The 14,888-nt window shown below is 47.9% G+C and overlaps 1 long non-coding RNA gene across 2 annotated transcripts in view; it reads right to left on the bottom strand.

The window, feature by feature from the left end:
* Positions 1 to 14,888, bottom strand: part of LOC116426920 (uncharacterized) — a 210,885-nt gene that overhangs the window by 38,207 nt on the left and 157,790 nt on the right. Inside the window, exon 5 of one of the 2 annotated variants that reach the window (XR_012997928.1) lies at positions 14,395 to 14,696. The exons of the other annotated variant lie outside the window; for it this stretch is intronic. This is a non-coding gene — a long non-coding RNA (uncharacterized LOC116426920). The remainder of the gene's footprint in view (positions 1 to 14,394; positions 14,697 to 14,888) is intronic. 2 annotated transcript variants of the gene reach the window in all.

The raw sequence follows: 14,888 nt of genomic DNA, 5'->3' as shown, positions 1-14,888 counted from the left end.
ATAGATCGTGATTAACCGAAACCTATCAATATTTAACAAATCCGGCAACAAAACGAGACGAAGGAGGCAACAATGTACCCGGGCATTAAGTATTTCCGCAAAGGTTTAAGAATCACAATATCTGCGGCTTAAGACCGTCTCTCGGACGCCGGAACTGTCGGTGGAACTCCTCCTCCCTTCTGCCATCCCCTTCCGCGCCCGTACTTCGATATAAATATCGATTACCCCCGGTTATCCGGATAATCCTTACAGATTGAAATTACCATTCGTATCCTGGTCGCCGTAACGCGGAGCCATCCGGCCGCGCGCGCGCGCGCCACTGTCGCCCGTCGTTTTTCACCCCGTTTTCCCTTTTTCATCCATCTTGTGATCCGTTTCTTCCCTGTCCGTTGATTCCCGGTGTACATCTCGGTCGGATCGAAACGAATTTCCGTTCGGAACGACACACGAAGAACGGTGAAACAGATACGTTGCCTTGATGCATCGTTAAATGCATTCGTCAGGATTCCGTTGACCGCGGAAAAGGGAAAATTCCACGGGAAATGAACGGTAATGTTGCCGCATTCGCGCACGTATGGAGAATCGGTTCAATCCGACCGATTACACGTAGTATATCGATATCGTTAAACAGAAGCGTGTTCATTTTAAGTATTTTTGCATTATCGATTTACGTTAAGCCAGAAAGAGAATAAATATTAGCGAATTTTCCCGCATCGTGAACATTACTGTTCGTATAATTTTTCATATTCACAATTTTACGATTTCCGATAATCTTATGCAGTGAATTAATCGTTACGTCAGTTTCACAGATAACATTCGAAACAATTATTCTCGCTTAAGATATTTCTCCAACCGGAATTCCCACGAAACGAACGTAACCATTTCTCACACAACTCCACCGACACGAGAAACGACTCGCTGGCTAGTTATACTTCGAATAAAAATTATTGGAACGCATTCGCGAACCAGTAAACCGTGAACGCGGTATTCTTTTGTTCCAGGAAAATCCGAGGAAGCTTTTGTCTGGATCGGGCCCGATCGGTTGGCCAGCCGAGCGTCTTAATCGCCGACACATTTATTTATAAACAAGGAAAAGTTCACGGAAGGAGGCGGCTTCGAAAGGTCGTTCGGAGAAGTGCGCGCCGCTGCCGGCGGGTTGGTCTTCGATAATTTTAGTTAGCCGGGCTGACGGGCTTTCCGCGCGACAATTTTCCGCAGCCCGATCCGCCTTTAATAGACCCGTTAATTCGCGTTGCTCTCCCAGCTTTATACGCGATTTCATGTTTTTATTTCCCCCCTTTTGCGAGAGACGCGACCCGTCTTTATGTGCAGGCGTGGAATATTGACACGTACAAAGCTCGGAGTTTTTGCACTTCAAACGCCGCTGCCTGCCGGCAGGGAAGGGAAAAAGGCCGGGGGTAATGGTGAATGGTCTCATTAAAGGAAAACGCTACCGGGAAAACTCTTTCCGAGGGACGAGCTCGAGCCTATTTACCGGTTTATTTTTAGACGGCCGGAGCGCGCGGAGGCAGCGCCGAGACCGGCCTAGGCAAAAGCCTCTAAACTCGGTTTAATGCTTCATAAGTCAAACGAAAGCGGCAATTTTCATCGGTACCATTATATGGAAGTGCTTTTCATCATTCAATCGAGAAATTGCTTTATTCATTTATACCTGACCGTCTTTTCAACGTCCGAGCGCCAGGCATTTCTGGTTCATTCGAATAATCACTGGACGAGACACAACCGCGGGGCCAGGGGCGGCCAGTCGGGACGGGCATCGATCGATCCCGGCTTGATCATCGGCACCGCGTCCCCGTGTTCTAATTATTCATCGAAACGTCACAGCTGGACTGGCTGTCCGCTGACAATGAGAAGACCGGAAGTAGGAACCCCACGGTCCGACAAATTGCAGCCTGATTTTATAGGTCACCGCTGATTTCGGTCGACCGCAGTGCTTGTAAGATGCTGGAGTAATGATATTCCATTATTAATACATTAATCCGAACTATTATATTTATATAACTAATTTAGAAACGATCTGGTGTCCATATATTCTTGATTAACACGTTCGCTACCAGCGATTATTTCGGCGACTCTCCTCTATTATATTTTCTTCAATTCAATAAATCTAGGCAAAATATTAGAAAAACGAAACTGAGTCATTGAGTTCCTAAATATAATGTCGTAGTTTGTAATCTCTAATAACAATATCCATAGGGTCAATTTCATTTTCATTATATAAAATATAGGATTACAGCCGTCACAGATATGTGACGCTAGCGAACATGTTAACCCTTTCGCACAGTTAAGGGGATACACCCTATTCATCATCGTAGAATATAAAATAAAGTCGAAAACTATCTTCACGGTAAGACCCTTTCCTCCATCGTCAAAGGTCAACGTAAGTACATCACATTTTTTCGAGTCGTTCGAAGAAAGGGAGCCCACTCCGCCGATTCTTCCCGCGAGACGTCAGAAAGCGATATCCCATCGTTCGAGGAGAATCCCGCAGTTCGTCGTGCGGTGCCGTTCAAGGTCCGTTCCTTTTGTAGCCGGTCGGTATTTCACGGGTACCGTTCGGAATAAAATGATAACGCTTTACATAATTCTCTTCCAGAAAGTTGCGGAGCATAAAAGCTTCCGCGCGTCGTACACGCCGCGCCGGCCGCCCTTCCCGGCTCCCCGCTCCGCGCCTCCCCGCGGCATCCGGCTGGAAATCTTGGTTCGGCCTTAGTCAGTACGATCCCCGGGCTCGCTGGAACGTAAAAGAATTCGGGCTCGTTCGATAGCACGCATGGACGGGCCCCGCTTTTATTCGTTTTATGAGGTTTGCGTGCGTCGGCGGGGAAAAGCCGAGGCCGCGGCTCTTCCCGTCGCGCGGGGCGCGGAATAAAAATGCCAGACACGTAGACGATCGCGCCACGCCGCGGCCACCATCGCGCATCGGGGATTCGTTTGACGCCCGACGATTGATCGCGGTCGAGACAGTTTCGTCTCCCATTCCCGGCCGTTCCCGCCGCTCCCTTCGACCCCGAAAACTCACCGCCGACTCGCCCCGCGCGGCGGACCCGTCTCTCCTCGACCGCCCCACCGCCGCCGTCCATTACCTAATTGCCACGCGTAAGTAATTATCGACCGATGCCAAAGACGAAATGGCAGCGCGATTCCGATCGGCAACGCGTACAATCGTTCGATTCGACGGGACCGACGCTGGTGGACACCCAACTGGCCGCGATAGCCGCGGGTAATACTGTATTACGATACCGTCGCCTGTTTGTACACACGCCGCGGCTGGCAAACAGTCTGCGAATTCGTGTACGATTGCCATTTGTGAAATTAAATTTCATTGCCGGCGATCAGCTGACCCCACGAATGAGCTGAAGGGATGCGCCTCGCGTGCCGCTTTTTTTTTGGTTTTCCATTGTTGTCTATTGATCTCTTTTCGAGTCTGTTGAAATGGAATGGAATCATCGTTGAGTATGCCGTTAATTGTTTGTACATCGCTGGTTAACGGAACGTTCGCGTAATATTAATTTTGACTTTAAGAAAGGAATATTTATGTTTATCGAATTCAATTTGGAATACCGTGAATCAATTTTTTTCTCGACGAACCTGAATATTATGAGATTAATATGCTAGAGAAGGTATAATGTATACTGCGTATTTTTAGTTCGATTAACGTTCGATCGTTAATTCGAACGTTTCTGTTGAAATTCACGAGTAATTGTAATTTTATATTTCGCAATACATATTTCATTTCATGGTAATAATTATGATATTCAAATTAGGTGTTCAATATTAAAACAATAGTGAAGCAGCTGAATTATTACCAACGGCGAGGTGAACTGCGACACGCGAACTTGTTATTTTCCCAGCGTAGCGCGGAAATCGATGTCGCCGAAACGATTTTCGAAATAAAATAGGCGAACGGAAAAACAAAAGTCCATTGGTTTCGGTCAGCAAAAGAATACACGCAAGTATTCCGGCGGAATTGTTTGCATGTAACCGCTTACTGTGAGACCGGACCCGCACTGGTTACCAACGATAGCCATTTATGGAATTAAATTTGATGGTCTGCGGTCGGCTGGCTGGCATCGGTATATTCGAGTCGACGCTGAATTTCCACGGAATAACAACGATCGTTTCAGGCGGTCACCGTGGCAAGGATCAGGAGTCACATGGCGAACGAATTATTTGTTCACTTGTGAACGCGTTCCTCGATCGAACATTTTGAACAGGTGAATGTCGGTTGAAATTATAAATAGAGACGTGTCGTTAGAGCAGATAAATACTTTCAAATATTTTAGTAACAGTTTAATCAAATGTGTGATATAAATATTTATTCTTATAAATATATCACGCTTGAAACACCATTGGTTTTTCTCCTTTTCAATCGATCTTCAGATATTATTACATTTAAAATACCAGCAATATTTTCAGGCATCACCGCGTTAAAAATAGCAATATCTCCAAATATTATTATGTTCAAGGTGCTAATCAAATATTATTCCATTCAAAGTACCGTCAACATAAAACGGTACGTTCTCCCATTGACGCATAAATACCAATGAATTCAGCACCCCATCAATCTAACGAGGTTTACGAGGTAAAAAAAAGAACAGGCCTGTTAGTTCTCGATTGTCTGACGTTCGATTAGACGGCAGCGAGCGCAAGGGTGAATCCCCATGGCGCCGATACTTTTCAGGCATCGGGCCAACGAGAAGAAGTACACAGATGCGTACGCGGCGCGTAATTAAATAAAAAGTCCATCAGTTATAGTGCCGCTACGAAACTGTTGTCGAGCGTCGACAGGATCAAGGACTCGCGGGAGTTTAGATGAAACCATCGCGGCCGTTATCGATCTTCAATTATCCCCCGGTACACGAACGTAATTTCTGCTCGAATTAAACGCGCCGGTGAATAAATGATCGGGAAAAAAGGAACGACGGACGGGAAACCGAAAACGGATCGGCGGAAACAAAACTCTCCGTTGTTCCGATCATTATTAAAAAAGGGAAAAAAGGATGAGAAAATTGAAACGGCAATGACAACGAGCATCGATGAAACGGGCCGCGACGGAAATTCGCCGATTGGACACCTGTCAGTTCCGAGTTTCATTATGTTGTCCAAAAACAGCGTCACGCATAAAAATCTTTTACGCGACGCTGGGGCGTTCGGGACGTGCGCAAACCGTAAAATATACTTTTCGGGATCGTTTACGCGCGGAACGAACGGAAACGCGCGATGTACCAGCCGCGAATTTTGTGTTGCCAGCGATCGCGTTCGATTAAAGTTGCTCTAGTTTATTCGTTGCGGCCGGAGGAAAAACCGGGAGTTATAATCAAGCGCTGGCGAAACAAAAGCTGCTGGTCATTGAGCGTGCGCAAGTTTCCCTGTGTTTCTCGTTGGGCATAAATATATCGCAGACTTTCAAATTGCGCTACATCGTGCGGCGGAATACGGACAACGTATAATTCTGACTTGCGCATGGGATGCGTACGATCCGGCATTCCGACTCGGTAAATCGTTCCAAGTGAAACGTATTTTATCCCCGGTCTTTTTTCTACGATCGCGATAAATCCGCTTCATTGATCTCCGGCAATCGGTCGGAAGTTTCTCTATATGACACGGAAAGAACCCGGTGGAAATGTTAATGCACGGCGTCAGACGTTGCTGTTTTTCCATGAATAGACAGAAAGATCGAAGAAAATGGCCGAGCAATAGAAACGGCGTTCCGTAAATCGACGTCGATGGGCTACGGTCGCCTTTCCCTGGGAAATCTCTCGTATCTCCCGTTTGGCTTCACCCTAATCGACCTCGAGGCTCTGCGGAATTCGGTCCAATCCATTTCTGAGGGTAGTTTTCTTTAGCGCACCTGATCCCACAGTTCACTCAGGGGTCGAGCGACGTGCGATCATTATTTAAACGTCACCGGTATCATTGTTCAAGGATCAGACCGTAATTGGATAAACAGTACAGCGGGGATCCTCGGGGGTGAAACTATCAGAATAATATTCTCAAATTAACATCCTGTCGTAAATTCTATATATCATTTAATTCCGGTATTCCCCATCTTCGTGGGTTGTAATTTCAGAAGTTAAACCCTCATTACTTCTTACCATAATTGTATCGTATCGTGCTCGATATTAACTCCAACGCCATAATTCAAATCGTGCAATTCTAAAACGGAAACTCGAAACTACGAATACTCCCGTAGAATTTCCATTTCGAACATTCCCGCCGCGGATAATAAAAGTTCCAAGAATTTTCCAGTAAATCGGATGATCCGCCGCGTTCCGAGGGAGCGCGTTACCTCGAAGGGACTGGAGGGCTCGTGTTTGACGAGAGCGCCGCGGTCCCCGGATAATTCCACGTTCCTCACAAAGGATTCGAGTGACCACTTCCCGAAAAACTTCCATAGGCGCACACGCGTGCCGGCCGATTCGGGACCGCAATAAAACGTGACCGTCATGTGGTGATCTCGATTCGAACTGGACGCGAAGAAAAGGCGACGCGCCCTCGAGGAAGAGAGGGGTCGGGGGACGCGTAACCGGGGATACTTCTAACAATCCGGATGTACGCCGGAGGGTGCGAAATCATGGCTGCGTCCAAGGCCGGAGGGCCCCGGCCATCTCGAAGGAAGGACCGATCCCTCGGGGCCAATGGAAGAACCGCATTCCGTGTAAGCGGAGGTCCTTCACGACCACTTCGAGTTACGAAATAGCGATACCGCAGGCCCTTGAAACGGACAGTCGATCTCCGGCCGCCCTTCGAGAAATCCTCGCCCTTAAAACCGCCGGAAGGGAGCGACTAATCAACGCCGCCATTGTCCGAATCACGGTTAGAGGAAGTTATTGCTTTCGTGGTCTCGCTGCTCGGATTTCGTGAGTCGTTAGTGAAAATTGTATGCCGCCTGCTCGGGTAACTGGAGTACTACCGGGCAAAACCGCGCGAGCGTACCTCCTAAAAAAGAAACTCGGTAGGTCTAGTGTTTCAGTTGCGCTAGAATTAAAATCCCTTTGACACTGGCGTAAGATCTTCGCGCTGCGTTTGAATATGAAATAATATACGTGGCATGTGCCTTTTCGAAGCTGCGAGGATGATGGTTTTAACAGGGCGTAGATAAAAAGGGGATGAATGTTTACATTGAAAGTATAATTTGATAGAGTGTAGTACTTCGGAAAGGAGCCTGGAAGAGACGCGTCCAATAATAAATAGTCTAGCTTGAACAACGAAAACTACGCTTCGAACTTCTGCCAAACCTTCCCAGTCGAAGCAACGATCTATCACGGTCCACGGTTCCGCGGCGTTCGATCTTCGGGAGACGCGCGTGACGGGCGACGGCGGGGGTTTTCATTATCAGGAGTCAGACTCGCGGGCGGCGAGAACAACGTAACAATGGTGGCCAGCCAAAGCGACCCTTCTTTTTTCCACGCGTCTGCGCGACTCGACAAAAGCAACAAATCTCTTCTGCGGGAGACAAAGAGGCTGGATATGAACCGTGCGCCACGTTCGCTCACGGCCACATTGTTCCGCGGCTACGACAATCCAGAAATTGTAAACCTCCCCTCCGCTCGTCCCAGCCTGGCCCAACGTGCAGCTTTCCTGAGCGAAAAGAAAGAGGAGAACCGAAAACGTTCAAGAGCGGCTATAGGGAGTAATTCACCTGCGAAAACGATGAGGAACACCGGCAGCGGCAGGATACACGTAACAGTAGGCATAATTACTCTTTAAAGAGGCGCGGCTGTAACGGGTGGAAAAGCGAAACCCTGGAACCGTGACGTTTGTTATCGGGAACGCCGGGAAGGGGTGGCGTTCCACGCAACGGAAGGCGAAGGACAACGCGGCCCGCGACAATGGCGTCGCGGGACCGACCCACGGCGCCCGCCTCTTCTTTTCCACGCGTCTGCGGAACGCGACAAAAGCGTCGACCCCCTTCTTGACGGCCGCAAAGTGTGCAGAGTAAAGTCACCCCCTCCCGCGCCCGCCGACCGCGCCGTCCGCAGCTCTACCCCTCGACATCTCGTGTTTCTCTGGGTTCTTGCCCCACGCGACGAATCGGTACCCGTCGACGTAACAATTTCACCATATGATAAACGGCCTTTGTACGACGCGATGATAAGCCGCACCGTCTCGCAATAACTCTCGCGACACCCCCTCTCGCGGACGAGGGTGAATTTTGCCCCGGAGCCGATACCGAGGAACGCTCTCGAACGGCGGGATACGCGCCGAGGAAAATTTCTGCGGCGTTTACGAGGTGTTCAACCGGCTCCTGTCGAACGGCGGAACGTTTATGGGTAATGTATGTACGCTCGACCCTTTAGCGATAAAACTGTTTGTTTTTTTATTGTTTCGCTCGGGTATTGTTGCACGGTTGCCGACACCCTGTGCTTGTTTTATGTTAGAGTGAAGGTTAAGTGTATCGATCTGTAGTCTCGATGACGTTCGCTTGATGATATAAATATTTTGTAACGTTTCGTGGACGTTATTTACCCGAGTATCGCACGTCAGCGATTCAGTAGCGAATTCGGTTAAATAAACATTAATTGAATCGAACAGTATAAAATACTGAATGAATAGGTCGCGACAGCTCAAAGCCCAATTAAGATGTTTATTTGGGACGCTGGTGTCAACGCGGAGAAAGATCATGGCTCCCGAAGTCTCGGGTCCAATCCGAACGGCAAATATTAACCGTTAGAGCCCGGGCACCGAAATATTTCGACGCGGAGCGAGGCGCACGGGCGCGCGGCTCGCCTCTAATTCCGTCCGCATCCAATTCAAAAATCTCGTTCGCAATCGAATCGCTGTTTAAATGTCAGCGACCCGTGAAATCGCGGGGTCCCGTTGACCCAGTTTGCGGGGCGCCGCGTTAGATTTACCCCGGCGAACAAGAAGGAACGGAGACCGGCGAGCGCGGAGAGAGAATTGGCTCGTAGCTGGAAGGTATCAACGTTTAATCCGGCGTGATTGCATTCGGTCGTGCGACGATTTTACGAGCGCCGCCCTCAAAACGGCCGGGCAAACACATTTTCCTTTCCGTGAATTTTTTCCCCGCAATTACGGGCCGGGACGAGCAAACGTTCGCGAAGCCATGCGAAAGGCAGCGGCACACGTCGGCGCTCGTTTGCCGTTTAGCCGCCCCGCGCGCCGTCGCCGTGCAGCAGTTGCAACGCGCGTTTCGCATTCACCCGGTGTGTGCACGCCGATCCGTCAGGTTTCACGGAAAAGAAACCGTGGAAACCTGCTTACCGGCCACCGAAACCCGCGTGAGCTAACGAATTACTACGGGGAAAATCGATGCGAGGCGCCACCGAGGTCACCCCACCACCGAAACAAACCAGAGGCGTATTCGAAAACGGCGCACGGAGCCTGTTAATTATTGGAGACCGGAAGCTATTACTGCCGGCTAATCAGCCGGCAGGATATTTCGCGAGGGACGGTTGCCTGAAGTCTGAACGGTGACAGATAATTTCGGTGGCTCGCGATGAATTAGCGGAAACGGCAAGACTTCCAATTACGCTATGGACGTTTTTATTCGAGGGTTCTTAATTACCGTGGATAATCTAATTTATTTAATGTAGCACCGGCGTTTTAATTCGCGTCGAAATACCGGGGAACGATTACTGTCAGCGTTATACGAGTATGACCGACGTATTCATGATTATTTATTTTATAATGACCGAAACCGATGCACTCGTTCGCGAATTACGATTCTAGCGGCGCTGAATCTGTAGAAACGTTTCCTTGTAATGCTCGCATCACCGTTCGGTGCAAGCCAATCTTTAATACTCCACATTTCCAACATTAATAAGACGCAGGCTAAAGTTCCCAGTAATACTTTCCTTCCAACGTACAAACAAAAAGATTCCAGTTAAACGGAAAATCATAGGAACCTATCGCGAGATATGATATAGCCTGTGGGGTTCCTTAAAAGGGATGCAATCATATCCGCCGACAAAGAGGGCAACGCGGTCCCAGTCCGAGCGCGGCGAAATGACTTTTTTGTTTCTGCCGTTGATACGGCTCCCCCTAAAATGCCTTTACGACGTTTCCTATCGAAATCAAACGATCCCCGCGCGATCGGGAGTCGGATGATGCAAGATGAAAGACGAAAGGGGAGGGCCGGCAGAGCCTGTCAGAAAAGGCGCGGAGCGGCGACGGAGGGGGGGCGGGGGTGGGTGGGGTTAAAGCAGGTATAGGTAATGTACCAAAATTGCTTTACCGCCGGTCCATTTACGGAGATGAAAAGCACTCTCTGCCAAGTACACCGGTGGCTCCACCCGGGGTTCACGACAGCCCAGAAGCGTCGTATCCCGCCTCTGCCCTTCTGATGTTGGGTACTGCGACGTCCAACCCCTCTCAATTTCAGTATGAAGTCAACCCTTTCACCAATTTGCCGACATTGCCCGTCAGAACTTTCGGGCTGGCATTGTCGCTGACGTCGATACCGTAGTTCGTCTTCAATCAAGCTAATCACGAACAAATGCGACTAAGCAGCCCACCGCCCGGTCTCTCTTCACACCCACCCACCCCTCTCAGTTATGCGCATGTAATTCCACTGCCGAGTATAATTTCGGATCGATGCTTTCTACCTGGAATCGCTAACGAGGGTCACTTGTGTCCGTGACGTGTTTCGACGCTGTTGAAGTTGGTAAAGTGCTTGTGTCCGAGGATATCGTACTTTAATGCCTAAACCATTAGCTCGAGATCGATCCGGAACCCCTGTTGCACAGATAAGGGTGAACGAGTCAACCTTCGAGGAATGTGCTTTATTCATTGCAATTCATTTGTGGATCTTCTTGTGAGATTGTGTTTTTGTAATGAAACGTGTTGTGTTCGATGTGGCATGGCATTTTATTTGGTTTAATAGTTTTAATGGTTCAGGAATAATAGAGATATAACATTTTAGAATGCAAAAGAAAAGTAGAACTGAATATTACGTTAAGAAAATGTATCTTTGCCAATTTTATCCTGCGATAGATAGTTGAGCATACGATTTGAAAATGTAAGCACGAACGTGTTATTTTAAAGCCAATGATTTCGTAGCTTATCCGTGGACGATAGGAAAATAAAGCCAGTTTCATTGCCTTCCATGTCCATCTGATAGCGTTCGTTCCCTTGAACGCCGAGAGACTCGAAATCGGACGGGTTTAAATTCCCAACGCGGGCTACGAGAAATTTAAGGCGACCATTGTTCTTGCCGCTTGAATTTACAAGGGTTGTAAACCGCTTTGAACTACGACACGTTGCAACGCCACTAGCGCCGTCGTTCTGACAGCATCCCCATCACCAGCCACGGTTTAATTAATGCGTTCTCTATTTTATCCGAGAAAGAGACGAGGGTACGAGGTTCTGTGATCGCAGGATAAGAGGCTGTCTTTCGATCCTGCTGAAGGGCTGACAGAAGTGGCAAGATCAACGGTGACACCGGCTAGGGGATGGTTACGAGGGAATTCCAGGGAAATTTTTCTTCTTCGACGTCAGCTCTGTAATCAAACTCTATTAACTTTCAATTTCTCGGAAAAGAATCGAGAAAAACACAAAAAACCCCTGTTATTTGAAAATAGCTGAAGAAAAGTTTAAAGATCAAAAGTAATATCTCAGTAACCATCATTAATTTCGTCTTTACCAGTCCACGAATTATTTCTGAGAAAAAGATTATGTAAAAATCCTCGATACAAAAATATCAGAGAGAAATGTAAAGACATTTGCTTAATAACTTTCGAAATCGAGAGTCGTCGGAGGACTCCTAACGTGCCCGTATTATGTGTTCGCTAAGATGGCGGCGGGCACACCGCCGGAGGACCGAGATCCCGGTTCCCGTTGCGTAACAGAAATTAAACGACGCGATTCGCAGATTTAAGATCCTCGGGGGCGATTGGCGACGCGATAATCGGTCACGCAACCGGAGATCACAATAGCCTCGGGTGGCGAGAATAAATGAACTGGCTCTGATACGGCCAGGGGGTGAAAGGCTTCCAGATAGGAAAAGCGACTTCCAGAGCTACCGCGGTATATAGCCCTCCGGTCAAAAGGGTTTATGGCGCGGACAGAAATCCCGCAGACAATGGCTGAATTAATTCCTTAAGGTCTAATCGGCCTGTAATGATCCTGATCTTAGTCGCTCCGGTCGGGCCGGAATTAGCTCAAGTATTCGAGGTCGCCTAGATTACTGCCGTTCGTCACGTAATTAACGACGTTTCGGCCGATGATTTAATGGTTCGGCTCGCGAACTAACCAACCCTGGACTGACCTTTGTTACAAGGGAAACGGTGGAATGACGACGCCGTAGCGACCGACAGGGATTCGTATGAATTCCAATAGCGACCGGACTCTGTTGCAATGCTGGCTACTGATAAGCACAGCTTCCAGTAAAGATTGTTTCCATATTATCGATTCTACGGGATATTCCAACATTAGTAGACATTAGCGATACATCTGCCACGCCACTGGAATAAATACAATTTGAATGGATTTATAAATTGAAATTCAAATCACTGTTACATTCAAGACTAAAACCATGATGATTGAATAGTAAGAAATATTTGACCGTTCAGTTGGTTAGCTTAGAATTTCAATTGTTATGCTTCCAGCATTCTAAACTCTTTGTCAACATAAATCGGCTTCTCTGTGATCAGGTTTTTTTCTTAATTTTTCACTAGTCGGTGTGCAAGGGTCACGATATCCGAAGCAATCGATAAATCATATTAGCGAATCGCGGAGCCATAAACGCACACGCGTGGTCACCGTTGCACCGTTGCACCGTCGCGGCCAAATTTAATCTCACACACGTGTCTTATCCATTTATCAGTCATAAGCTCTTTAGCCGTGGCTCTTGGTTCGAGAATGCTCGAGGGCCGGCGTGATAATCGTTTTACACGATCTTGAGCCACGTGACGAAGTGCCCGGACAGCCCGTATCGCCGTTTCAACTGTTGCAACTAGCCAGTTATTGCTCGCCGTTGCTTTTATCTACGAGCAATTACGTGTGACGCGGTTCGGATTACCCGTACGGACGGTATCGCGATCCCTAGCCGTTAAATTCATTAACCGATACGACTTTCGACGACCCCGGGGAACCGTAACTTAGCATTATCCCGGCGAAGGAAAGCGGAACAAGGGTCCCCGTTCGATTTTTCCTTACGACCCACCCTTTGTCCCTCTTCAGATTATCATTACGCGAAGAATAGGTTAATCCCCCGGTTCACGATTTATTTCGCGATCCTGCTTTTCTAACAGGTTACTTCATCGCGAATATTTTCGCACTCGTACGAGACACGGAGCTTAATGAATCAAATAACTTCATGTTATCAATATTCAATCATCAGTCAAATACATCCTTGAACCGAACACAGAATTCCTCTTACTCTTATCGGATCATTAAAGATAAATGCACCCCGACACGAATTAAATTATAAGACGACGGGTTGAATATTCGAAAAGATAGAATGGGTGATAAAGAAGTCATAGAGCTCATTAAAACTGCAATGCGCTCTCAAGAGAGTAACTGCGGGGAATAATAGAAGGTGCATTTTATGAATCATAGACTTTCCGAATTCATTAAAGCCATTATTTCTCAATTGCCATGAAGCCCTCGAGTCGCAAAGAATGTTCGCAACAAGTGAAGAGATAAATAGAACAGAATTGTACGCTGTCGACCTAACCAGCTAGTCGATTGACAGCGACAGTGCAGTGCGATGATCTTTGAAGTCAACGATCGAGAAACAGAAGCGGAATATCACAAAATAACGCAAACACGGAAAAAGACAGCGGAAAGAAAACAGACGACACAGAGTCGAGTTTTGCAAAAGTGTGTTTGAGTTTCATTAATAAAGAACATACGACGTTAAATCTCTTGATCGTTTGGAATCTCTACAGAATATAATCACCACTGAATACGATCACCGCTCGAAAAGAAACGCAAATGAACCATCACGTTAGGACAGCCTATCGAACACGCGTTGGCTCGCGTGACCACGTCGCGACAAACGTAACTACAAGGTAACCTAGACTCGAAGCTGGTGTGACCACGACCTAACCCAAAGCGACAGATCGAGACGATTAGTGTTCCGGGTGTGGTTGTTTCCTTCCCTCTTCTATTTTCACGGGCTGGGTGAAGGGAGCTAATACAGATCCTTGTATCCAGCGACGCCATCTTGTCTTATCTGGTCCTTTACGGTCCGACGTTGGTCGTTGTTCAACGGGACATATCATTTTACCTTGTGACTCGAAGGCACGCTCGGCGAGAGACGAAGCGAGGCGAAGCATGGCGTGGCGGAGGGTGGTTAAAAGAGGTCCCGAAGAAAAATAATAACAGAGACCCGGTTCTTCAACCCCGGAACACAGAACCACACTCCGGCGGACATTAGTGTGATAGCGCGGCGACGGTTCTTACCTTCGTGAACTATTTTTACCCGGCGACCTGCCGGGGATTGCATCGTTCCGGGGACTCCGTCCAGCATCTTGATGCCGGCACGGTGAACCGTGCGGACGTGAGAGTCCATCGGGCGTATCGCGACGATGTGTGATAGCGGAGGGCCGCCCCATGAAATTGCGAGTACTTCGCGGAGATTCTATTTCGTCGGCGGTCGTTTCGCTCCGCGCCGCGCCGCGCCACCCGCGAGAAGGCGAAGGCACGCCGCACAATGGAGCACTCGCACGATCAGGCTGGTTGAAAGTCCATTTTAAAAATGTTACCTAAACAGAGAAATGGTTGCTGTTTAAGATAGTTGAATATGCGAGGAATAATATCTTACAAATGGTTTTATCCTCGGAACACTCGAAAACTGCTGAGCTATGTCGAAAGTTTTACTCTTAAAATTTCTTAGAAGTACCATGTTTTGGAGAAGTTTGTGAGTTTGTAGGTAAGTGTGCACTCTGCCTTTAATT

Source organism: Nomia melanderi, chromosome 2, assembly GCF_051020985.1.
Source record: "Nomia melanderi isolate GNS246 chromosome 2, iyNomMela1, whole genome shotgun sequence".
Lineage (NCBI taxonomy): Eukaryota > Metazoa > Arthropoda > Insecta > Hymenoptera > Halictidae > Nomia > Nomia melanderi.
Note: the sequence above shows the minus strand (reverse complement) of the source record. Positions and strands in the feature narration are given on the sequence as shown.